Here is a 25590-nt window from a genome sequence, read left to right as displayed (position 1 = left end):
GTAAGTGTAAACATTAATGAATGTATTTAACATTTCTAATAAACTCTATCTTATCGTTGGATATCCGATATCAATTTGTAACAACATTCATTTATTCCTTATTGCTATACTGAGTGGAAACATGGACTCTCGGAATTACAAGTATGAGACGTATATAAGACTGTGAAATGTGTGTTTTTCGAAGAATGCTGAAGATTTCGTGGACAGAGCACGTGACCAATAACTAGGTGCTGAGAAGAATGAGGACTGAGAGAGAACTCCTAAATATTGTAAACAACAGAAAAACGAGTTATCTAGTACATATTCACAGAGAAAAAAAAATCGGTTGCCTGTAAAGTCGGTTTTACGGGCGAAGATTTTACGTGACAACGTCTTTTTCTCGGTAGAATATTTATTGATATGAATATTATTAAATTGCACAATAGGGATAAGGAATTGAATGAAAATAAGAATTGCACAAATTTTAACTATAGAAATATATTTTGTTTACTAAAACATTGTACATGTAAACTTAAACTTAACTAATTTCTATTTGAGTGATTTTGTTGAGGATAGGACGATGATAGGAGAAATATGAAATGAAAGGAAGTGTTTCTGCTGTAATGTGTCTTGAACGCCAAGAACGCTCGAGAAAGACAGAGACCAGTGATGTTCCGTGGAGCTTATCCAATATCGGGAGATGCCTTCGGCAAAATTCGGTAGATTTCGGTAGATCATATGCAATGGCGTAAATTATATATATATATATATATATATATATATATATATATATATATATATATATATATATATATATATATTATAATACAGTGCGTCCAATTAAGTGAACACCATAATGGAATTTTTTTTTAATTTTATGACCTAAAACCTAAAATCAATCATCAATTAAATTTTTAAAGTTTTAGATCATTCTGAACTTTTTAGAAAGAATAACTTTTTTCCATAAAACTAAAAATAGAAAAGTTCCCCATTATGGTGGCGACTTAATGGTTCAAAAGTTAAAGACCTTAAATAATTATGCTGAACTTATTATTAGAAATAACTATAATTCATTGAATTTTGTTTAATAAATAAAGAATCAAATTATTGGGACCAAATGCTCACATCAGCTATTATGATACAAATAAGGTTTAATAATATTTTGAGAAATAGTTATAGGTCATAATATTTACAGAAAGTTAAAACGTTCTGGTTCAAATAGATGTAACATCCATTATCTGCTAATGGATTAAGTCGGCAGTCAAAGAAAACCGACAGCACCCACACCGTCATTTAGCTAATAATTTATCACTTGATACTTGAGATTCTTTGAGAATTGAAGAGACGTGTGTGAATGATTATGATTACGGAATGATGTTTATACAATATGATATTATTAGGTATAAAATTACGAACTTGAATCTCGGGGTATTTCGCTTTCTTTGCATCTTTATATAGCAAATATATTTTTAAACACTATAGGGAAGTATCAAATGAATTTTAATACAAACGTATTAAAAATACCAAGTATTAGGTTACACTGAAAAGTTTTTTGATGGTAACAGAAATAAAAAGATAAATTGTATTATCCGAATTTATTTTCAAGTCATTGTGATATTTGTTTTAAAATTAGGTAGATTCAAGGGGCAGTTCGGTAGATCGGTAGATAGGAATCAAATTCGGTAGATCTACCGAAAAATCGGTAGACGGAACAACACTGACAGAGACACAAGCACGGAAGCACGCACCGATTCAACGCGCCTAATTCTCTAGTGCTGCGCGCGCAGCGGACCGATCATGTTTGAGTGGGAGAGAGACGCAAGGCATTCGCCGGTCCGGCGGGCCTCTCACTCGTTCGGTGACTCACTGTAACAGACGTGAGCGGGCGTTACACTTTTTCATGAATGACTCCGAGCCACAACCTAATTTAAGACGTTGTCACGTCAAAAAAAATATAACTTTCTACGACTCATAATGGAAGGCAAAGTAGAAGGAAAAAGAGGTCCAGGAAGAAAAAAATGCTCCTGGCTGAAGAATGTAAGGGACTGGACAGGCATGGACAGGGACACACATTCGATACTAAGAACAGCTCAAGATAGAGAGCAATTTGCCGTAGTTATAGCCACCATTCCGTAATGAAGAAGAAATCTTAAGAATAACTGTAAACAGCATTTTATTCAAATTAAGTTATTCAACAAAAAACATAATATAATTAAGGAATAGTTATTTCTATAATTAGGCATATTAGGCTATAAGTGCACGAATCGTCAGCAACAGCCGGCAACGAGTGGTAAATAAAAGTTCAGTGATTAAAAATATTATAAGAAAAATAAATATTATATAATTTTATAAAAATGTATTCTTTTCGCCTTTCCGATTTAGCAAATCGCTCTATGATTGCATCAACATCTAGAGAAATTTCAGGATTGATGAGTGCTAAACCAGTTAACAGAAGTTCTATTTCTAAGCCAAGACTTTGGACGCATAAGCGTAGAACGCTCTGTTGCTGCGACACTGACTGGCAGTGTAATATATATTTGCAGAAATATTCTGATATTTGGATACATAGGTATGAATATCGCAGTTTTCTAATACTTCTAAAATACAATCAGGAAATTTTCCATTATTTTGCACGACTCCTTTTCCACTTTTGAATCCACAGTGAAAACTCTTGTTCTACTATGGAATATGCAGTAAGTAGTTGGTCCAATAATATCCTGGAAGGTGGAAGTTAAGATATTGTCTAAAAGGGGTAAATAAATAGATCTTCGGAAATATTTCGCAAGGGTTAGCAGATTGGTTTTGACGACAGGTTTGACGAGAAACTATACGAGGCATGTTCAATTCAATGTTTAGTTGTTCAGCTATTTGTTTACTTCATAGTAAAGTTTGCTAAAAACAGATTCAGCATTTGATCTTTTATTTTGAAGAATGCATTTAGTGTCCTCTATGGCCTCAGTAGCCTACTTTAAATCTAATTTTGGTGACTGAAGAAGACGACTAAGTGATACAGTTGTACCTAAAACATCACTAAAACAAACTACTGTTTCACAGTTTCACAAATACCTTGGACAGCAGCCCCCGGTTCCTTTATTTGTATTCACTAACGTATCAGAGAGAGCTAATGCAACAACAATATTCACTTTGATATTTATTATAGATAAATTATAAAATGTAGCACACAGTCTCAACAATTATAATATATTCAAATTACAAACAACCAATTCGTAGACAAAACTGAAGATAAGAAATACCTAAATACAAAATAAAAATGTGCTGATTTCGTGCGAAAAGTCATGTCATGTACATTGAATGAGCAATAATGTGTGGGAGGTAATTCTATCTCATCGATAATCGATCGATTCTCTGGCACTCAAATGACAAATTGTAAAAATTTGAAAATCGCGTAACTCTGAATTCGCGGAAGTCAGGTTGTTAATCGAGGTATTACTGTATTCAGAATTGTTGATTTTTTTAAAGAGCAATTTAAAAAGGCTTCCGTATAATTCTACACTTACCCTACAATAAATGAGTTTGAATCATTTCAACTCTTGACTTCCTGCTTATAGGGTTGATGGGTTTTAAATTATTTTTTAGGATTATTTGATTGATATTTAATTTTGTTTTGCGGGTGGTCATGATCCCCGTGCCCCCCCCCCCCCTTGGATCCGCCACTGATTTTGTATTATTCAAATTATTCTGATGTACAATAAACCAGTGTCATATTGTGGGAAAACTGTGGTGGTGATATGTAAAATATAATTTTAGATTCTTTTTTGGCGCCAAAAAATACATAAAATTCACATAAATTTGTAAGAAAAGTTTTATAAATCCTTTTTTGGTTGGCCTGTGTTATTTGTAATATAAAAGTTTAAATTCAGCGTTTTTAGACATATTTCAAATGCCTCACATTTGTTGCCAAAACTTAAAATCGAAATTTTATACTATAAGTTTCAAACCCCTCTGAGAGAGGGAGTTTTAGGGAGAAGCACAGAGGTCTTCTTCTTCTTGATGTGCCTATCCGTTACGAATGTTGGCGATCATCATGGCAATCTTTATCTTATCTGCAGCAGCGCGGAAAAGCTGGAAAGATGTTGTATTGAACCAGATTCTCAGGTTCTTTAACCAAGATGTTCTTCTTCTTCCTGGACCTCGTTTTCCAAATATTTTTCCTTGCAGGATGGCATGAAGGAGAGCATATCTGGATTCATTTCACATAATATGTCTGAAGAACTGTAACTTTCGAGATTTGATGGTGGTCAGTACCTCTTGGTCCTTACTTATTCTTCTGAGGACCTCCTCATTTGTGACTCGGTCAGTCCACGGGATTTTAAGCATTTTCCGATATAGCCACGTCTCAAATTCTTCCAGTTTTCTGCACATATCTTCGTTCAAGGTCCACAATTCAACACCATAAAAAAGGACAGAGAAGACGTAGCATCGCAGCATTCTTACTTTTGTATCAAAAGAAAGGTTGTGACTCTTGAAGAAGGCCCCCATCCGAATAAAGATAGATCTAGCTTTTCCGATGCGTGCTCTAATCTCCTGGTTGGTCCATTCTTCATTTATTATGGTGCCGAGGTAGTTATAGAGTTGTAGTGCGCCAGTCTTGCTACGTTGGCTAACGTATTGGTTGATGTAGAGTTTACCTTCTGATATCCTTTTCTTGCTAATTATCATAAGCTTTGTCTTCTTAACGTTTATATTGAGTCCATATTGTTGACTGTAATTCGTGATTTTGTTCATAAGAACTTGTAGGTCTTCTAAGTTGTCCGCAAATACTATGGTGTTATCTGCATATCTGATGTTGTTTAGCCGGTAACCATTTAGTAGAATACCTTTTTCAGTTTCGTGCAAAGCTTCGATAAATATTCTTTCAGAGTACAGATTGAAGATTAGAGGAGACAAAATACAGCCTTGCCTCACTCCACGCATGATTTTCGCATAGTCAGTGTGTTCACCTTTAACTAGGAGATTTGCTGTCTGATTTCAGTAAAGATTTCTAATTATTTTCTGATCTTGGTTGTTAATTCCAGTTTCTTTTAGTATTTGCATCATCTTGGCGTGGTGTACTCGATCAAACACTTTCTCGTAATCAACCAGACATGTATATACGTCGCAGTTGATGTCTCTGCTTCTCTGGAATAAGACTTGTACTGAGAACAAAGCCTCTCTAATAGCAACAGCATTTGTGAACCGGAACTGGTTGGAGGAAATTTGACTTTCACACTGTAGATTCTCTTATGAATTATCTTTAGGAACAATTTTAGGAGATGACTCATGAGGCTTATAGTACGGTAATCTTCGCATTTTTTTGGTTCCTTTTTTTTTGGAAGTGCAATAAACTCAGATTTTAGCCATTCTGTTGGTATTTCTCCAGAGTTGTATATATGTTGTTGAATATCTTTGCGATTGATTCGTTGTCCATTAGTTTGAATAGTTCTGCTTGTATATTATCAGGGCCTGCCGCTTTGCTATCCTTTAACTATGTTATTGCGGAATAAACCTCCTGCTGTAATATTCTTGGTCCATCATTTACCTCTTCTTCTAGCTCAAAGGTGTTATCTCTTTGGTCTTTAAATAGTTTTTCTAGATATTCTTTCCACGTTCTTATTTTACTCTGTTTATCCAAGATGATATTTCCGTCAGAATCAGTTATATTTCCTTTCTGCCTTCGTCTTAGTTCCCCTGTGAGTTCTTTAACATTCCTATGTACATTGCGACTATCGTACTTTAACTGCAGAGTCTCAATTTCTTCGCATCTTTCTATTGCTTCTTTTTCTTTCGCTTCTCTGATTTTCGTGCTTATTAATATATTTATGGTTATAGCGCAGAGGTAGGAGTAGTTAACTTTTTTGAATATTTTTTAGTGTCTTAAAATTGACATTCTCATAAAATTCAGTTTGTTCATATAATTTTTAAAGGTTCAGTGGCATATTTGTCACCCAAAACGCAGACTAAAGCTTTAATATATCATCACAGGCATCTATGTGTAGCGAAAATAAAATTGAAGATAAATGTATACAACTGCACTTACAGTGTCCACTTTGTATCAGTCTACGAATGTATAATCGACATAGTGCCATGTATACAGGCTTGTGTATGGATATATATGTAGATGAAATTCATGATTACACTTTTTTGTTAAACAAATTGTTGACGTTGGCCCTATGAATATTCCATGGCCGATAACCTACAAACAATACGGATTTTATTTACCCTTTTGTGAAGACAGCCGTTTTTACTTAGTATATGATTACTGATAGTTCAGTAGCACCAAAATGGAATAATCTATTTTTTATGATAATAAAATATAGGAATGGATGTGGTTGTATTACAGAATTATATCGGAATGTTTAAAAACTAATCTAATTTAGTTAAAATTAAAATTTTGTTGTGACTATTGTTTCTTTGTTATGTTTCTTAATGCCATAATATCGGCTAAAGCGTACCCAGGAGCAGATATAACAAGTGACCACAATCTAGTTCTAGCAAACATGAAACTCAAGTTAAAAACAACAGCCAAAACACCGAGAATCAATCTGAGAAAACTAAAAGAAACTAATATACACCAACAAATCAAAGAATAAGTCCACAAAGAAGTTCAGGAAGTAGAAAGGTAAAAGCAATTGACAACAACAGATAAATGGAGGAAAGTAGAGGAGATCTTGAGAAATATCACAAAACAAAAACTTCAAGAAGACACATCATCTAAAAATAAACAATGGATCACACAAGAGATAAAAGAACTGATGACGGAAAGAGGGGCACACAAGAATAAAAACGAACAACAGTACAAAAAAATTAATAAAATAATCAAACAAAAAATCAAAGAAGCTAAGGAACTGTGGCTATCAGGAAAGTGTGAAGAAATAGAATGGTTAGATAAACAACATGACAGTTTTAACATACACCGGAAAATCAAAGAGACAGCTGGCATATACAAGAAGAAGGGTATCAGAAATATCATGGATAAAAATAACAAGATAATAACGAAATGTACAGATAAAATAAACAGATGGGAAGAATACATAAAAGAGCTATTCGAAGACAACGAGAAAATTGAGGTCATTGAACCAAGAGGAAGAAATGAGCCACCAATCACCAAAGACGAAATTGAGAAAGCGCTAAAGCGTATAAAAAATGAGAAGGCCATGCGACCAGATGAAATACCTTCAAAAATCATATGGGCACACTAATAGAATTATTTAATGATATTTATTATACGGGAGAGATTCCGAAAGAATGGTTAATATCAATATTTAGTCCAATACCCAAAAAATCAAAGGCAATGAAGTGTGAAGAGCACAGGACAATTAGCTTGATGAACCATATTCTAAAAGTGTTCTTACGAGTGACACACCAACGTATCTATAAAAAACTAGATAATAGAATAGCTGAAAACCAATTGGGATTCAGAAAAGGCTTTGGCGCCAGAGAAGCATTATTTACTGTACAAACACTAATCGAACGATATCGAGATGTCAATTGCGACGTATTCATAAGTCTAGTCGGCTTTGAAAAAGCTTTCGACAAAGTACAACACCGAAGAATGGCAAAAGTACTGCAGAACACAGACTTAGATGACGAAGACGTGAGAATCATTGCCAATCTATACCGATATCAGAAAGCCATAATACGAATAGACCAACAAAAATCGAAAGAAATACCTATAAATCGTGGAGTAAGACCAGGATGTGTGCTTTCTCCTTTACTTTTTAATATGTATTCAGAAGAATTGTTTAAAGAGGCATTAGAAGACGTACAATGAAGGCATAGTAAATGAAGGCATATTTATTAACGGAGCACTTCTGACTAATCATAGATACGCAGATGACACAATACTCCTTGCGGACAGCAGAGAAGGACTACAGATCTTGGTTGATCGCATTACCCAATACTGCGAAAGGTATGGAATGGCACTGAATACAAATAAAACAAAAATCATGGTGGTAAGCAAGAACAAGATTGAGGGAGACAGTATTTATCCTAAAGGAAAACTTATAGGCAGGGTGCACAGATATCAGTACTTAGATTGCGAACTAAATGAAGAATGGGATAGAAGTACGGAAATAAAACGGCGTATTGAGATAGCTAGAAGTGCTTTTAATAAGATGAAAGCAATATTATGCAATGGAAAACTCAACATCGAAATTAGAACTAGAGTATTGAGATGCTACGTGTTCTCTGTCCTGTTGTATGGAGTTGAGGCCTGGACAATTACAGAGGCGACAGAGAAACAACTCATTAACTTTGAAATGTGGTGTTAACGAAGAATGTGGAAAATATCTTGGACACAACACATAAAAAATGCGGAAACGCTACGAAGAATCGAAAAAGATAAAGAAATACTCAACACTATAAAGAAAAGAAAAATGAGCTACTTTGGTCACATACTAAGAAACGAGAAATACGAATTGATGCGGCTGGTCATACAAGGGAAGATGGAAGGCAAAAGAGGATCGGGGAGAAGACGCACGTCCTGGCTGAAGAATCTGAGACAATGGAGTGGGAAAACGTCAATAGAACTTTTCAGAACGGCTGCAGATACACTTGCATAGAACAAAAACATTTGAATTTTGAAAGCTGGCAAATATAATTTGAACCGAGGAAATGATTGCAGCCATTTCCTCAATATATATTAGGCAATCTATAGTTTGGAAGAAGTTGAACAAACGATAATTAAGCTATTAATGGATATGTTTCACAATTATACACGGTGAAACTAATTAATGGACTAATTTGTGATTGAACATATTGGCCACTCTATAAGAACCAGACGACTTCTGACGACCAATAAAAAATATCTAAATATATAAAATATAAAATAGTATTAATAATTTAAAATAATAACAACACTTCATAACATCATAATACTAATTTACTCGGTTTTTGAATTATTATCTCACCCGACTAGTGCTACCTATAAATTGAATATTTATAATTTATAGATTAATTACCTATACAATATAATTCAAATCTAAGTTCTTTAAGTGAAATTGATCTAGGTGGGAGTGTCCCGAAACTTCTACGTAAATTTGGTTGTGATATCGTATGTCTTCGAGGCGCTGGATGAGGTTGGATGCAGGAACCTTGATGTTTTTGTTTTTTGGCTCTCTTGGCATTACGAAGATATCTGACTATCATCATCATCCAGCCTCAAGAGTCCACTGCTAAACATAGGCCCTTCCAACCCCGTCTATCTTGCGCCGCTCTTATCCAGTTTTTATTGAATCTTCTTAAATCGTCAGTCCATCTTGTAGGTGGTCGACCGACGCTTTTCTTGTCTTCCCTTGGCCTCCATTCCAATAACCTCTTTGTCCATCGCCCATCTGTCATTCTGGCTATGTGTCCTGCCCATCTCCATTTTAGTCTGGCTATCTTCTCGATGATGTCAGTCACTCCGGTTCTTCTCCTGATGTCTTCGTTGGTTATTCTGTCTCGCAGAGTTATTCCTAACATGGACCGCTCCATTCTTCTCTGCGTGACTCTAAGTTTGGTAGCTGCTGCTTTTGTTTAGGTAAGTGTTTCTGCTCCGTACGTCAAGACTGAGAGGACGCACTGATCAAATACCTTTCTCTTTAGGCATGTGGGCAGCTCACTTTTAAAAGTTTCTCTCAGTTTTTCAAATGCTGCCCACCCAAAGCCGATTCTTCTCTTCAGTTCATGAGTCTGGTTATCCCTGCCAATCATAATTTCATGTCCCAGGTATTTATATCTATCTACGAGTTCTATTTCTTTACCACCAATACAGATGTTCTGGTTGGGTACCAAATTGGTCATGATTTTTGTTTTCGAGATATTTATATTTAAACCTACATTTTCTGTAGCCACAACGAGTTCCTGTACCATCTGTCTTGCCATACCTAGATCTTCAGCTATTATAAGTATATCATCGGCGAAACGTAAGTTGTTTAGATATTCTCCATCTATTTTTATTCCCTTTGTCATCCAATCCAAATTCTTAAAAGCATGTTCTAGCACTGTATTAAAAAGTTTAGGTGACATTGGGTCTCCTTGTCTAACCCCCCGTTCTATTTTTATGCGATTACTGTTAGTATGCAATCTGACAGTGGTTGTTGCCTGCAGGTATATTTTGTATAATAATTTAGTATATCTATAGTCTAGCCTGCATTCTTTAAGCGCCTGTAATATTTTGCTTAGCTCAACTGTGTCAAAGGCTTTGTGAAAATCGATAAATATTAGAAATAGAGGTTTATTGTATTCCACTGCTTTCTCTATTAGAGTTTTTATACTTTGTAGATGGTCATTTGTTCCGTAAATTTTTCGGAATCCTGCCTGTTCCCTTGGTTGATAAGTCTCTAATTTTCTTTCCATTCTCTTAACTAGTATTCGCGAAAACAACATATATATATATATATATATATATATATGGCTGAGGAGGCTAATCGGTCTGTAATTCTCTAAATTTGCTTTGTCTCCTGCTTTGTGTAATAGAATCATAGTAGCGTTGTTCCAGTCTGTTGGAATATTGGCGTTGTGAAGGCAGATATTGAAAAGTTGTTTAATTTTTTCAAGTAATACATCCCCTCCAATTTTTAGTGCTTCTGATACTATTCCATCTTCACCCGGGGTTCGATTATTTTTCATTTTCTTCAGGGCTTCTTTGATTTCTGATTTTGTTATATCGGGCATTAAATCTGATCTTTGGTTTAATAATCCCAGTTTTTAGTGTAATTGGAGGTTCCGTATTGTTATCATTTTTTCTTGATCTATATAACTCTGTGTAGAACTCTTCAACTATTCTTAATATTTCATCTCTGTTCGTTGTTGCTTCTCCAGTTCTGTTTCTCAGTTTGTTAATTTCTATTTTTCCCTTTTGTACGCTCCTTTTCAAAACGTTCATGTTCTTATTTTGCTCTATTGCCTGTTTTGTTTTTTCTACATTGTAGTTTCTTGTCTTTTCTTATTGCCTTTGTGATCGTCTTATTTATTTGATTTATCGCTTCTTTGCTTGTAGTGTTATCTCCTTTCATTTGTCGCCTTAGTTCTATAAGGGTTTTCGTGGGTTGACTCAGTTTTTCATCTTTTTGCTTGTCGAACAATATTTAGTTTGAGCCAGGTGCATTGTGTTGACTATTTGTTTGTTCAATATATTGATGTCTGCTGTTGTTGTATCTTTCAATGAATTACCAATATATTTTTCGAACTCCTGAATGTTAGTTGGTTTTGTCCATTTCTTTGGTTGTTTCTTATTTATCATTTTGAGTCTTTCTTTTTCGGTTGATATCGTTATTTTAGCTCTTACTAACCTATGATCACTGCTTGTACTGAACTGGTTTAGCACATTTACGTCTTTAAATAATTCCTTTTGTTTGTTAAGAAATAGTCGATTTCGTTCCTTGTTTTTCCATCAGGACTTTCCTATGTCCATCTTCTGTGTTTTTTCTTTTTAAAGAAGCTGTTCATTTGATAGAGATTGTTTTCCAAAAGGAAAGTCAGTAGTTGTTTGCCTCTATCATTTCTGCCTTCGCTTCCAAAATTTCCAAATATTATTTAAGAGGGGTCTTCCTTAGTGCCTATTTTTTCGTTGAAATCACCACCTATTATTAAGAAGTGGCCAGGATTTTCCTTGATTGCACAGGATATTTGGTCGTAGAATATTTGGACTTCTTCGTCTGGATGTCCTGTAGTAGGGGCGTACACTTGAATCAACTTTAGGATATATCTGGCGTTTATTTTGATGTTTAAGTAGAACACTCTTGTTGAGATTTGGTTTATTGATACAATTCTGTTAGCAATTCTTTTGTGAATAAAGAAGCCGACGCCTGCGACTGTCGATTCCTCTTCTCCTTTGTAATAAAATAAATGACCTGATGGGAGTGAGGTAAGACTCTCTCCATTTTTTCTAACTTCGCTGATACCTACAATATCCCAGTTCACTTTTGAGAGTTCTTCCTCCATTTTTTCGAATCTTTCTTTGGTAGAGAGTGACCGAGCATTATATGTAGATGTTGAGGTTTATCTGACTACCTTACACATAATGACAAGCAACATAACAATGAATATAGTCAATAGTCCTGTGATTAAATGACGAATCCACTGATGTTTGGCAATGGTTTTCCTCGTGTGTTCGGATATGTCTTGGTCCAACTTATCTGCCTCAAGTACTATATTTGACAACTCACCTCCCCGAATGTCTATATTATGTCTGGGAATGTTGATCTGTTTTATTATTGGCCTCTGCATAAGCTCTTCAATTTAGCTGACGGGAGTCTTTAAGTAACTCCAATTGCTGTTTCCAATCAATTAATCGAGTAACGTTATGTTCCGGGTATACTCTCACTAAAATGCTACGATTCATCAAATAAGTGATGAAGGTATTTGGTTGACTTTTGAAAGTTTGCAAATATAATTTGAACCGAGTAAATGATTGTAGGCATTTTCTCAATACATATGAGGCAATCTGTAGTTTGCAGGAAGTTAAACAAACTTTAATTAAGCTACTAATCGATATCTTTCACAATTATACACGGTGAAACTACACAAATTATGGAAATTAAGGTTAATGTGAGATTACAAATTAATCGACTAATTTGTGATTGAACAAGGACACCGATAGTTCTCGTTCTAACGTATGGATCAAAGGCATGGGCCCTATCCAAACCAGACGAATCCTTTTTATAGATTTTTGAAAAAAATCAAAATATTCGGAGCATAAATATATAACAAGCTATTGGTGGAAAAGATATAACCACAATAATTAAACGAAACCGTCTACAGTGGGCAGGACACTTAGCTTCGGAATTGAACATGATAAACAAGATTTTAACAGCGCAGCCGGTGGGAATAAGAAGACGAGGCAGACCAAAACTGAGGTGGATAGACGAGGAAACACAGGATGCTGAGAAGATCGGTGTTGCCAACTGGAAAATTTAAGCAAGGGACACAGCAGACTGGCACAGAAAACTCGAGATCCTTTAAGGGCTGTGGACGTGTACGAACTGTGAAGATAGGTAAACTTATCACCGCAGATAGGTAAACTCATCACCAGCATTTTTGCCCCGAGGCTTTGGTTTCTAATGCGCAAGATTGTCTGTTACCTGTTACATTTCTCGTTTATGTGGTAATTTATTAAATTTAGAAATTGTTTTAAGCAAATTGCTTTAAAATAGAAATTAATATCGGGTTTCTTACGGTGTGGTCTATTAGACGTATCTGCCAATCTACACGGGTTTGAGATCTGAAAAGTCACTTGCATAGGTTTTCGTTAGTGAACTTTATAATATAAACATATATGAGCATGTGCTGTTTTCGTTTATATCGAAAATCGCCCCCAACCTATTATCTAATTAGAAATCTATTTATTATGACAGAATAAATCAAAATGCTTTATAAAAGTACAGTTTCCTGGCTTATATAGACGATCAAAGCCTACTTGATGAAAGATTATCCGGTGAAAACAGCAAAAAAATGTAACAATTATAATGTTTTAAAACCATGAAACATGGAACTGAATTTAAAATTGTTTGCCAATATGGAAATGAAGAAAACTATGAAAATTAGAAACATTATTAGATCTATGCGGGTAGGCAAAAGAAATTTACTAACCAATGCATTACTGGTACTGGGAACAGAGGACGGTTCATTTATAACGTTGATGGTGGTGGTTAGCGCAGAGATTGGGGCGGGGGTTAGTGCAAACATCTCCTACAGTAGAATTTTGATTGACAGGTAGAGGGAACGGTATTTTCTTTATGAGAGGTCTTCAAGTCGAAGGTAATCGTATATTGTCATTTCTTTAATTGAGACAATTTGGCATTTTTTCAATTTCCTTCTACATGGAGATGTCTCAATGTGACTTTAACAATTTAATCAGAAATCTAAAAATGTAATATCAGAAAGGGTAATCTACTTTTAAAGCAACAAAGTAATATTATCTACAAGAAACATCTTGTACAGTTGACTTAAAGAACTTAATTAAGCAGATTTTTTTCTGTTTCGTTAAAATGATCAGCTACCAGTGCGAAACTAGAAAAAAACAGTATAAAATCTACTCACCAGTTGTCATGTTGACATATGACATACTCACATGTTGACATTTAGGCTGTATGACATTTAGGCTATATTTAGGTGTACCCTTTCGTGGCACAAGTCCAATTCGATTTTAGAGTCTTTCGCTATTGAAATTTGAAATTATTGATATCTATCATTTTTCCTCCGCATTGGCTCCAAACGTAATCAAAGAGCAGTTCACTATCCATGTTAAAGGAACAAGGGCAAATAAAGAGAAATTTTTCTTTTCGCATAGTTTTAGGTAGTTATCAACAGAATTTTGTGGAATTCTCAAATAGAAACCAATTAATTATATTTTCATTTAATACATCTATTTTAGATTTATTTTGTCAAATTACCAAATCTTATCGGTTTTCAAGGGGGTTATAGTCTATACCTACCATGGGGTGCAGGTAGACCAGTGATGAGTTTACCAATCTCTTGGGGTCTATTTTAAAATCTCTACTTTTATGGCAGTGATGAGTTTGTACTATGTACGAGGGTATTTATGTTAATTGGTGATGAGTAAACTTCGGCAAATATGCAAATAAAAATGTAGAAAATATGCGCATAAATATGCACGTGTTTACCCGAAAATATGCAAATATTTTACAAAATATGCATACAAATAAATAAAAAAATCGTAAAATAGTAACAATTTTATTTAAAAAAAAGTGTACATAACTAAATATTTCCTACTATTCATTAAGATTTACATTTATTTTAAGTAACTACATCATTTTTAAGTATGAATAAACTTATTTAGAATTATGGTAACAATAAATGACCAAGTGGTGTTCAAAATTTTCTAATAAAAACTTGTGGCTTCTGTCTGAGTACATATATTTATATATGGAAAAACTTCGTTCAACATCAACTGATGTAACGGGAGCATTTTTCAAACTAACCAAAACATTTGGTTCTAAATTAATTGTTTCCGAAATATTTCCAGCTAGAACACTGACTACTTCAGAAAGAATATGGTAACCTTTATTTTTTTCCATAGTAGCTTCAAATTTTTTTAAAATATCTTTTCCAATATTACCTCTAACGTTCCGACAACATGACGCAAATTCTTTTATTAATGCTGTACTTTCGAACAATGACAGTTTTGGTGATTCTAACTGAGTAATTGTTTTTTGAACAAAACTAAAATTTGATTTTATAAATGAAAGTTCTTGTTGAAGCAAGTTACTCTGAAAAGTTTGTTTAGAATCCAAAAGAGATTGGGAACTTTCGTCTGTTAACGTATCAATTACGTTCTTTGTTTTAACAAAATGATCTGCATAAAAATTAGCTGCTTCTTACCATGTTCCCCATCGCGTTAAAATAGGTTGTGGTGGAAGAGGAATGTTAGGTAGCATTTCTTTATAAAGTTGAATTCTTATAGGAGATTTAAGAAATACTTTTTTGACACTGGATATCATGGTCTTTACAAGAGGAAACTTTTTTCGTATTTCCTCTGCAACTCTGTTTAATCCATGCGCTACACAAGTAACATGTATTAAATCTGGGAAAAATATTTTTAAATTTTGTCCTGCTTTCACCATATAAGGAGCAGCATCCGATAAAATAAGCAGTAATTTATTAGAAGGAATAGTTGTCGGAAGAAAAAAAGTTGCTAATGTTTCTTGTATAAAACGCGAAATTGTTAAAGCATTTGTTTTCTCAAGTTGCTGGCATAAAATAAGATGAGATTTTGGTAAGGTATCTTCTTTAAGAACACCAATCAATAAATGAGCAATATACTTTCCTGAGGAATCAGTGGTTTCGTCTACAGATATGTAAAAATAATTATCTGCAATTTCTTCCTTAATATTAATTAACACCGACGAGTATAGCCCGTTCACATTATTTCTTCTTAGAGACCGATCACTTGGAACATTAAGTTTGCAATATTTTTTTAGAAACGAACTAAAATTTACATTTGCTAATTTTGAAAGCGGTATGTTTGCAGACACTAATGCGCGACACAAGTCTTCATTAAAAGTTTCTTGCTCATCTAATTTTTTTGAAGTAGATTGGAAACATTTAGCCATAACTGGTTTGAAAAAAAAACACTCGCTAAGTGTTTTAAATGCAGTATTAATCCACAAATTAGTTTTTGTTACTAACCATTAGTACATCATATAACTTATTTTAAAATTCAACAAAAGTTTTTTTTTTGTTAATTCAATTACAATAAAAATAATTGTGTTTTAGAATAGCTGACTTCATAAAAAAAAGTAAAGGTGAAAAATTTTTCTAAATACACACCATTGTATTGTACCATGGACAATTTTTTCTCACTAAAGGAAGCTATTTTTCATTTAAAAACAACCTACGAGTACTAAATTTCAAGTAAATACGTTTATTGGTTTTAAAGTTATTGTTGTTATTAACTAAAATAATTTAATTATTTTTAATTTTAACACCCTGTATCTCGAAAAGTAAATAAGTTTGACCCCTCATTAACTATATCGTTTTGTTCAATTTTTCGAGAAGTATCTACAGTCAAACGTTGTAAGTGTCATTTGGAAACACCCTGTATGTATGAAATATTAGATATTTAATAGAAAATATTAGATACTTACAATTTTGCCACAGACTGAACAGTAGATTTTTCCCATATCCATAGACAGCTCTTTATAAGGTTTAATCCAAGTTGAAGCACTGGTTGTTTTAGGCATTATAAAATCACAATCTTCCTTTTTGTTACGCACAACGAGTGTTTACGCTTTGAATATCAAAACAAAAATGATTTACAAATCTGAGCATCAAATTAGAAATGTTTAGGTACCTAATTCAATAAACTGGGAGATTTTGGAAAATCCCTAAATTAGGAACAAAACTATTAGCCGTTTACCTGCTGTTAAGATACAATAAATTGTAGATAGATTTGGGGATTAGATCATAAAATGCAAATGAGCGAACCCTTAGCGATTATCCAATAACTGAATGCCTCAGTGACCGAGACTTTCTAAGAATGTTGAGGGCTACTTAAATTGATCTTCTTTGAAATTGTAAATGTTTTGTACCTGTAGAGATTACGTACTTAGATCATTTCTTGATTAAAATGACTACAAAATTTTATACAAGAATTGAAATAAATTGGTATGTTTAAAAATTTTCAAATACAGTATAAAAATCTGAACTTTTATGCACTTTATGCAAACTTTTATACAAATATGCCAAAATATGAAATATTTGCATAAAATATGCACAATATGCAAAATATACAATATGCATATTTGCCGAAGTCTAGTGATGAGTTTACGTGTACCCAAGGGCTGTAGCACCGTGATGATGATGGTGAATAGGATATACCGCATACCTGTCCTCATTTTAATTTTATAAATGTTAATATCTTAACTTTTCGGGGGGATTTGAACCCCCAAACCCTCTGGTTACGCCAGTGGATATTTTTAATTTTTCTGATTTGAACAATTCTTTATAAGCACTGTAGTAATTTTCTGCCATAAAAACTGTGTCATGTATTTTCAAATCGACTATATATTGCTCGTTTTCCTTGAATATTTTCACTACGTTTGACATCATTAATAATCATCTCTCCGTGATTGCCCTTAGTACCTACATCTTATTTTCTTGTCATAAAATAATCTCTTTATTTGAGAGTGATTTTGATTTTGTTGGCAGAATTTTATGAATATGACATACTTTCTTATAGCAGAAAAAACGTCCAGGTCGTTTATCCGCCTCTTGTGGTTGGTCGTCATATCCAATTTTCGTGTCATTTCACCAGCCTATTATTCCGAATTTCAGAAAGCGCTTATCGCTTGGACGTTGGCCGTCATTTTCTTCCTCCCCCCTACTCATTGCCACTCCGTCGATTCCCAAGCGTTCGTGGTGGCGTTGCAACCGACCACATTTTCAGTTCGCCATCAACAGTCGAGTGTAGCGTGCTAATGTGTCCTCTTTGGCCGGTTTTGCTCTTTCTGGTGGCTCAAATCAACTCTTAATCTCCCCCTGTGTTTGACTCTTTGGACATGCTCGGTGTTGGACTCACTTAATTTTGTGTTTTATTCCGGCATCTACAGAGTGGGATGACTTAATTCAATTACCTCATTAATTGATGGTGAGTTGGTTAATTACTTCATCTAATTAGCATATTTGATGGTGTTCAGTTGTAGAAACTGTAATTTTGTAACCTTTTTTGGTAATTATGGGAGTTTTCGACATCTGAGTCGTACGATTAAACACAAAATTTACATTTTTTTATTAGTCTTGCTCAATCATATACTTGAGCTACATATCTAATACCGGTGATTGATTATTAATTAATTAATTCAATTTAGACTCTTAAATCGATGTACAAAATACAAATATGTAGAATGTTTTACATACCGCCTTAGATAACTGCATTATGTCTTGAGATGCAAAAGAAGCGATGTTTAAATTATTTTTGTATAAATTAGGTAAATGTGTATATTATATGCTGTATCATGATTACAAGGCATAAAAACGTGGATATGATCATGAAAATGGCATTTTTGCCGGTACTCCTATTTCCTGTTAGATTTTTAGATTTTAGATCATATTGTTACAGTATTTTTAAATTTTGTACACTTTAGAACATAGTTCTAAATTAGCATTTGTGTATTAGATACTATTTTCTTTGGAAAACTTTGATTAGACATCATCCTTTCTTGCTTGCCGTCGGCAAATGAACCGGCTTTGTCTAGTGGAAGCCTTTCTCGTCCCAAAATAACAAATTTTCTGAACGTAAAATATGAATTTGCTTTCACTTTGTAATCTTTCACGCTATAATCCTCTAGTATTCTGTTTATTTGCTCATTTTGTACAAATGACGGTAGAGTCTATAGTTACAACTATATTCTTGATTGCAATATACGAAAGAGACGTACGAGCCCCATATAAGTTGGCCCAACGTTAGATTGATAAGAAAATTAAATTTTAGAGAACAAAAATAAAAGCGCAGCGTAAATTTTAGAAGTTTTAATGCATCGAACATTTTTGACTTTCCTAATTATGGAAAATATTTTATAACGTAATGAAAACTATTGATTAAACAGAATAATTATAAATTAATTTAAAAAAAAACGCATACAATATCCACAATTCTTCGAGGCATAGTTTTTACCAAGTTCTGACAAAATTTTAATGTAAACGAATCCCATATTTCTTGCAATTTTCCTTCAATTCGTTGACGGACCTGGCAGGATGTTTTCTCAAAGCTTTTTTCATTTCGCGCCACAAAATCTCTATCGGGGGCAAGTTGACTGTTAGAAACCCATTCCAGAAGTGTTATGCCATGGTCTTCAATCCATCTAAACTTTTTTTTGAGGTATGGCAGACAGACAATCTGCGACATCCTGTTAGAAGACAAAATCTTCCGCTGGTGTTAAACGGTGTTGCATAATCAGTAAAAGAGATTCTTCTAAAATATTCAAATATTTGTCCGTGTTTACAATCCCATCGATAAAATGTAACTTTCTCACACCTTGAGACGACATGCTGCCTCAGATCATGACAGATGCAGGGAAATTTGAAAGCAGGAAAGATTTTTCCTGAGAATGACGCGACTTCTACTGTCTCCAACACACACTTCAATTCAAATCTAGACTCATGACTCCATTGTATTGAATCCCATTGCGACTGAGTCCAATCTTTATGCTCTTTTGACCATCTTAGTTTATTTTTCTTTTGTCGTGGTGTTAAAAGTGGCTTTTCCTTAGCCTACAATTAAATAAAATTTATTAAAAACAATTCGTACTAATTTTTTCAACTATAAAACTTACTTTGTAAGTACCAAATTATAATTTGTGGGTCTCTCGATGACATTACCATCTTAGTTTATTTTTCTTTTGTCATTATGTTAAAAGTGGCTTTTCCTTCGCCTAAAATTAAATAAAATTTATTAAAAACAATTCGTACTAATTTTTTCAACTATAAAACTTACTTTGTAAGTACCAAATCATAATTTGTGGGTCTCTCCATGACATTTTGATCTAGAAACGTGTCTTCCAATAACGTCACCCCATAAAACGCTTAACTCCATATAATTTGCTCGTCGATTTTTCACTATAATGCGTCTTAATGCCCTTCGATCTGTTTCGGTTATTTACAATGCAATAATGCAAAAAGCATTATCTCAGAGGTGAACTAACGGTGGAATATCAGGAAAAATGTACAAATTATTGCTAAAACTATTGCTTCTTAAGAGAAAATATTTGGATGTTCGTGGAGATAAAGCAAGTAATTTTCAGTGTGTTATGCTAGGTGTGCTGTACAACTACTGTCTTTCTACTTTTATGAAAAAACACTTCTAAAAAGTATCATTTTACTAATTACATACCATTGACGAAGATTCTTTGGCCAATAAACACACCTTTACCCGGGGCTTTCTTTTCCGCCTAATCAAATTTGCCTTTGCAGTATCTTTCAAATACAAAATGTAGTATCCTGAAAAAGCAAAACGCATTATCTCTGAGGTGAATGACAGGAAAAATGTACAAATTATTGCTAAAATTCCTTAAAAGAAAATATTTGGATCTTCGTGAAGATAAATAACGCAATTTACCAGCCATTTTATGTAGAGAGAATTGAGTGAGAATCTGCTTTAAAGAGTGTTTTTCAACTAAAAATACAACCTTTGGTTTAATGTGTTTATTAAACGCACTCTTCTGAAAATCTCATTTCGCTAGCTCCGATTCGCTTACCTAACCAAACGTAACCTAACTTTCCACTAGATGACAAAAATCTGTCTATTTGGGTTTTCTTTATAGTATTTATCAATGTCATAAACTGTTGAGAGTGTTATTCATTGAGAGTGCCTAAATTTCATCAGAAAACACTGATATTGCGATATACCTGAACTGAATTATTTCTTTCTATGTTTCCTTTAATGTTCCAAGTAATCCACAACAACAATCACTGTATATTGCCTTGAAATTATATAGAAAGAACTCATGAACGATGTACTTAAAAACAAAAGTAATATTCTTAATAATAATTGTGTGGGCGTCTTCTTCGTCGTCGTAGACCGGAAATCGTATAGTTGCACTTCCGGACTCTTCAATTTAGGTCATTCACTCGACATCATTCAGTCCTACTGACATTACTTTTTAGTTTTTGTTCGCAATTACTTACAAAACGATGTTATGGTTCCTTAGGGTCTTTTACGTTATTAAAAAATGAGTGATAATTGCTAAAAAATACAGTTTATTGCGTCTAGTAAGGCAGGCGCAGATATTGGGAAAAAGACGTCCACGAAGATCATCAAAAACCTATGAGTATACCTACTCGTATCTGCTATCTCACGCACTCTTATTCCATATATGATGCAATTTTTCAATCATATTTAACCCAATTTTAGTTCATTATGGAATTCATGTTGTTTTGTGCTGAATTCACCCACCCATTCTTTTTTATTTACAATTATAAGCCGTAAGGTGATTTTGTCAAAATTTTATAAGCGAAATTTTGACAAACTTGAATAAAACCGGTAATAATAATTATGCCGGTAAATAATTTTCTCTCGAATGGTATTCGACAAGACTCTTTCACGAGACAATTAATGCACCATATCAACGAAACATAATCTTTATTTATTTGTTAACAATATTAAATGTACAATTATTATAAACTATAGTAGTTTGCCCATTCTTTTCTACCAAAGCATGATGTTGTGTATTATTGACCTGTAGAATTTGGGAACTCGAAGATCCAGCTTCATTTGTTCTGAGATTTTTGATCAACTGGTGGTGACTGGAATCCAGCTGCAGATATGGTTTTAGAGAGCTTGCATTTAAGTGACCCGTTAATTTAATTAACTCCTGTTTAGAAACACCTTGCTTGAACAAAGCCAACAGCTGAAGATCAATGAGAATGGTTTGTTATTTTATGTTTTTTGGTGTTGATTCCAAGTGGACAGTTTTTAAACCAAGATCCATTCTTCCAGTTGGGGTGAACGGTAAGAAAGAGTCTGTCTGATAAAATATTTGGTCCCCTTTTTCCATTAATTTCAAAAATAATCTAACTGGGCATAAATTTTCGTTCGATGAATTTCTTACCAGCCATTTGCTGCTTGCCAAACTTTTCGAACCGCCTTGACTTGTTTTGAAAAAAATGCTGTTGTATTCAATTCGGTCCGTAAATTCTTCCATAACATCAAATTCCTTCTGGAAAAAGTGAATATTGCAGTTTATGGTCTCATTGCCTCTCCAAGCAAGTTCAAAAGAGCAAAGGTGAAAAAACTTTTTTTGTGCTCCATCAGGGGTTTCCTCGTCGTAGCTTTGGATGATTTTTAATAGTTCTTCGGTGGATAATGCTTTTGAACTGAGTGTTCTTTTTTCTTGAACAATTTAAAGCTCTCTCCGCTTGGTATCTCTGGCCAATCTTGCACATTTGAAAGATATATCTGTGAAAGGGTCGATTTTTATGCCGTACTCCGTAAAATATTTTTCTTGTACCAATTTTGCTGTAGTATTCCACATTGACTTTACAGATGACCCTTTATAGTCTTCGCCATTACCTTTTTTCATGTTAAAGGCATAATCCTCGAGAATTTTTGCTAGTTCCGTTATGGGGTAGTACATCTTTCAAGCGTAAAATTTCTCACCCGTAGGAACTCCGAAACTTGGGTCAAAATAGAGCTTGGATCTCTGCGTGCTCAATGGGACATTTCCCGAAACCAATTTTTTGATTTCTTCACGTATCTGGATTCATTATATCTATCCCAAATTGATTACGCCTCAATGACGTTTGTCAACCTGTCAACAATAGAATACCAGACACCTTCGTCACGGATCTGTCATAATTTTGTCGCTGAGAAATCACGGACAGGAAGGAGTTTTGTCATTAGGAAACGTGGCGTTGCTATAACGTTTTATCAGAAAAATAGTCATGTGTAAACCTCTACTTTCCTTCAACAATAGCTATCACGACAGTCGTTTCATTGGTAGTCGTGACAATTATCACAACAGCTTTCGAGACAGTTTAAATCGACTTAAGATGGTGGAAACTAAACAATTTCGTGGGCAGCAGCAGCTCATTTAGCATTATTATAGTATTTGGTCGACAAAAAAGCCTGAGAATAATATTGAAAACGATACTCAATATCGTTGAAAAATAAATGTCTGGTTTAGAATATTTATATACAATATTATTGAACCATTTTTCTAAGACGAAAATTTGAATTCAGAAAAATTTTTGAAAATGCTTTAAGAAGAAATTTTATCGAGACTTGCAAAAGTAACTTCGGATGAAGAAGAAATTTCAAATGGAATGGTGTCCTGCGCACAATAGCCCAGAGGTTAAGAAATTGCTTAAAACAATTTTAATAAATGTTTGCTTGGACTGTGACATTAAGTGGCCTCTGAGACCGGGAAATCTAGCTCCAAATGACTGTTTTATCTGAAGGCATCTAAAACCTAAAATTTATTCTGCCTTTAGATTTAGGAATATTGAGACATGAAAAGCTTTCACTTGGTTTTCTGTTAACTCCATTTTTATAAATCTTTGTGGAGGCTCTTAACAGAACACAATTCTTTTAATTTTATCATGACAATCGACTCGTCTGCGCCAGTGACAGTATACTGTCCTGTGTAAACGCCGGCTCACCTAATAACAACATTAAACATGGCTATGAAAATAAACTTGTATGATACCAATAACGAACATTTATAGACCATAAATCTGAGTTTTATTTCCAATAAATGTTTAAATTTGATTCGCCTGCTGATTCTGTTCAATCTTATGGTAGCAAATGGTTTGTATTTAGAATATTGTGGTCCTACACGTGGCTCATGGTACACCTGCTACAAGAACCCTTGCAGGTACTTTCCTTTGTTATATTATAGCTTTGGTTTTAGGGGTAGTGATTATAAATAAATCCTTGAGGGTGCTTTTCATAAATATTTCCTTTATGTTGAGTACAGCACTCCGAGACAGCTGTGGTTTTACAGAATTCTTACCTGAAATACAAACCAGAAAGATATAGGTAAGTAGTACATTTCATGGATTTTCGACTATTTTGGATTAGAGATGACTGTCAAAAGGTGCACCTATTCTTTTGAACCGAGTTCGCCGCCGTGACTCCGTGGACCTAGTTCGTCTTTTGTCCATAGGCAGGTGCAGGTGCAGAGCAACCAATTCCTTCGAATCATGTTTTGGAACTTGGAATATTTGGATTCGTTCGGCAACGGCCGATCGGATAGTCGGAATCGGAACGGAATTTGGAACTCGACTGGGATTAATAACTGAATAGTGAATCGATTATAGCCTGGCCCTGCTGCTGAGTTGGTCCGTTGTATGCTCTGATTCGAGATAGTAAAATCCGGTTGGTATTGGGTTACTTATAGCTGTTAGGGCATGGGCAAGGATGCTATTTGAGCAAGTTTGTTTTTTTTATGATAATTAATGTATGTGGTGTCAAAAAAATAAATAGCTATTAAAAAATAAATTCTTTATTAAAATATTTTTATATTACAATATTAAGTATAAAAAACAAATACGCAAAATGATATTTATAGGCTAGAATATCTAAAATTTAAAAAGTCATTGTTTATATGCAAAAATAATAATTCTGAGCACTTAATCGCGTACGTCTTTCATTTAAAATTTGTCCAGCTTTCGAAAATAGACGTTCACATGGAACAGACGTGGCTAAAGCAAATTTGTTTCTGACTAGTGAACTTAAAGTGGGATAATTATGTCGATTGTTTTTCCACCAAAGAAGGGAATCTTCGTCTTTATTTAAGATATCATCTTCAATATAACGCTGCACTTCAATGATAGCTTTACTGATACCTGTCCCTATCGGTTGTTTTTTAGATATTTTGTTATCTAAAGAAGACCAAAGCGAATATTTGCTTCTCGTTGATTCACTGCCAGTAGTAGGTTCTTTTTCTTTTTCCATTTCTGGCTGCGGTGGAGCCCTAATTTGTACGAGATCTGCAGCCATATTTGTCACTTTTTTCTTTATCTGATCTGCAGCTACAGCGCTTTGAAATGGTAGAAGCTTGAAACGTGGATCTAAAAACGTATTGGCAGCCAGCGTAACATTAAATTCAATATTAGTGAATCGTGTTTGGAGTCCATTTTTTAGTTTAGCAATAACTTGGTTTGATAAATCCGATTTCAGTTCGCCAGAAGTAATCATTTCCTCCATTACATTTAATAGACATGCAGTAAATACAATTACTAATGACGCCGATATGTATTTTTCTCCACTAACTGATGAAGTTACAGTTTCAAAAGGGCGTAAAATGTCTACCAAATTTTTAATCAAGTCCCATTCTTCTAACGTTATTATAGGTAACGAAATGTTCAAGAGAGCAATTGTCGATCGTATTGATTCCTCTAATTCCACAAATCGCTGTAACATGACAAAGGTGGAATTCCACCTTGTAGAAACGTCTTGCAAAATTTTTTTTGGGCAACTTGTTCCTAAATTTTTTTGATACTGCATTAATTTAGCATTAGCTGCTGAACTTTTTTTGAAGTGGGTCACTATTGATTTTACTTTGGTGATGGTCGGCTCAACTAGTTTTAAAGCATCTTGTACAATTAAATTTAAACTATGTGCAAAACAGCCTAGATGCTTCATACCTAAATCTTCTATTGCTTTTTTAA

The 25590-nt window shown here is 34.0% G+C and overlaps 1 long non-coding RNA gene across 1 annotated transcript in view; it reads left to right on the top strand.

The window, feature by feature from the left end:
* Window positions 1–17880: 17880 nt before the first annotated feature.
* LOC140440505 (uncharacterized) overlaps window positions 17881–25590 on the top strand; it is a 94075-nt gene continuing 86365 nt past the window's right edge. The window contains exon 1 of the long non-coding RNA XR_011950854.1: window positions 17881–18070. This is a non-coding gene — a long non-coding RNA (uncharacterized lncRNA). The remainder of the gene's footprint in view (window positions 18071–25590) is intronic.

This window comes from Diabrotica undecimpunctata, chromosome 5, assembly GCF_040954645.1.
Source record: "Diabrotica undecimpunctata isolate CICGRU chromosome 5, icDiaUnde3, whole genome shotgun sequence".
NCBI classification, from domain to species: domain Eukaryota; kingdom Metazoa; phylum Arthropoda; class Insecta; order Coleoptera; family Chrysomelidae; genus Diabrotica; species Diabrotica undecimpunctata.
The sequence above is the reverse complement of the archived record's forward strand: the minus strand, read 5'-3'. Positions and strand labels throughout refer to the sequence as shown.